The sequence below is a fragment of the Palaemon carinicauda genome, chromosome 3 (genome assembly GCF_036898095.1).
Source record: "Palaemon carinicauda isolate YSFRI2023 chromosome 3, ASM3689809v2, whole genome shotgun sequence".
Classification (NCBI taxonomy): domain Eukaryota; kingdom Metazoa; phylum Arthropoda; class Malacostraca; order Decapoda; family Palaemonidae; genus Palaemon; species Palaemon carinicauda.
The window spans coordinates 169,473,128-169,475,619 of NC_090727.1; positions in this window are offsets into that span (position 1 = coordinate 169,473,128).

The window sequence follows — 2,492 nt, forward strand, 5'->3', positions numbered from 1 at the left end:
AGGTTAGAATTATTTTGTCCAACCAATCTACGATTGGGAAACTTTTCCGAACTAAAAGGGCGCCCCTGCGAGTCAGTGCAAATGCGTCTCATTAAAAAAAATTACTATAGTTCACAGCCTGCTATTAGAAATTGGTGCACTAATTCTACTAGCCTTAGGCTCTAATTTATCTCGAATTGTGGAGGAATGATACAGCAATGACATGAAACATTACATTCATACAATTATAAATATACATACATATCTATATTTCTTAATACAATGATTGTAAGACATTTTATAAATTCATCCACTAACAAAATGTTTCTCCATTAATGCATTCATGGGTGAATTACTTTAGGAAAAAAAAAAAAAGATAATACCTGGACTAATTGTTCGTGAACACGTAAAATAATACTATTCAAATTAAATGCAAACCCGAAGATGAAAGAATGAATAAAATTTTCACCTTGTGAAAAGCTTCGTCTATGAAACGGTACAAATTTAGAAAATAATGAAATATGACGTATATCACAAACACAAATATAAATATATGTATATATATATATATATATATATATATATAGTATATTTATATATATATATATATATATATATATATATATATATATATATATATATATAAACACAAGGTTATTAAAATCAAATACGAACCAGGAGTTACAAAATTAAATTTTCTTTCACCTTGCGAAAGATTTGTCTACTCTACACAATGGTAAAAGTTAAAAAATTGAAATATCACGTCTAATATATATATATATATATATATATATTATATATATATATATATATATATATATATATATATATATATATATATATAGGAGCTGAAACGGTAATCTTAAAGTAGAGTGTATAGAGATATAGTACTACAAATTATTGAGCCAAATCATACTTTACTTTCTACAAAAAGAAAATTAAATTTTTGGATTGCTTCGGCAATCAAGGCAAAAATTAGAAACATAAATAGGAAAAGAGAGCGTGAGAATTACCAAGGGTTTCCTATACTAAAATATAGCAATATGGGATATTTTGGTGCAGTATTTTAGTAAAATATTTGAAGAAACTACATCATATTAAAGGAATATCAACAGAATACCGTTGAAAAAAGAACAAGACCTGAAAAAAGGTGTTTCCTAGATTATTTGTTTTCGCAATATTTAGTATTGATTGACTTATGAAATTTGGGTCTATGGTACGGCATTAAAACCAATAGTCCATTCAACGTTGAGAAGGTGGAACTTTTGTATAACCCCTCTCATGCACTAAAAAAGGAAAGGCCAAGAGTAGTCAATCATCATGATCGTATGGGGTGCATACTGAAGGTTACCTTGCTAACTGTGGTGGAAAATACTCCCGCCAATCGGTTGTACAAGAATTCAAGACCGGGGAGAGGGGTAGTTTCAAGAACCTATTCAATCTGTTTTGTTATTTCCTTTCCTTACAGGGCTATTTTTCCTTTTGGAGTCCTTGGGCTTAAATCATCCTGCTTTTCAAACTACTACTACTACTACTACTACTACTACTACGAATAATAATAATAATAAATTTCTAGTAGTGTCTACAACCTCATCATTCATTATGAGTTATGGGTGGGTGGTGGTGGTGGGGGGGGGGGGGGGGGGGTAGACTATAGAGCTATCTGATGAGTCTTCAGCAGCCATTACCTGGTCCTTCATGGTCCTAGCTTGATGAAGAGGGTTGGTTTGAGCGCTGATTATATGTACAGTATTTAAGGGTCAGTCTCTAGAACACTGCCCTATCCCTTGCCTCTTGTCATTCATGAGCGACCTTCGAACTATTGCCACATGTGTTCTGACCGTCTCCGACGCCAATTATAACATGTTATATAAATTTCAACCGAATAGTGACTAGGTGAACAAACGGGATACACAGAAGGAATTTTCTCCAAAAGAAAAAAAAAAGTTTCTATTCAGATAATCAATGATATCAAATGAAAATCATTCCATGAACAGCTAATGAGACCTTCCTGTTTTCATCAAGAACTTGACAAAAGACGCAGGAGGAAGAAAAACACGTGTAAGAAAAGGCTTAACATTGAAGTGGAAAAGACGTAACAAAAGGAAACAGAGTGGAGACCAAACGGAGAAAAACAGCTCAAGAACTGAGAAAAGTAAAACTCAAAACATGAAGTCGAAGTGCGTTCCGGCAAGCACGCAAGACAAAACACGCCACGCCACGTGCGTGGAAGATCCATTATCACGTGAAATCGATATGTTGACGCAAAACAATAAAACTGACATTAACTAATTAAGTGTGAAAGGACAACGAAAGAATGACTGGAAAAACTGCAAAGAAAACGATGGAAGGAAAAAGCCAATGACGAGGAAAACAAGGGTAAAAGTGTAAATTCTGTTGTCCACACCTGAATTCAGACAAAGTGTCCCAATGAAAGCCGACGAAGTGATACATAAAATGTCCTCGAAGAGGAAATTTCGTTCTTTTCATGGTTTATATTCCTTTTACAAACA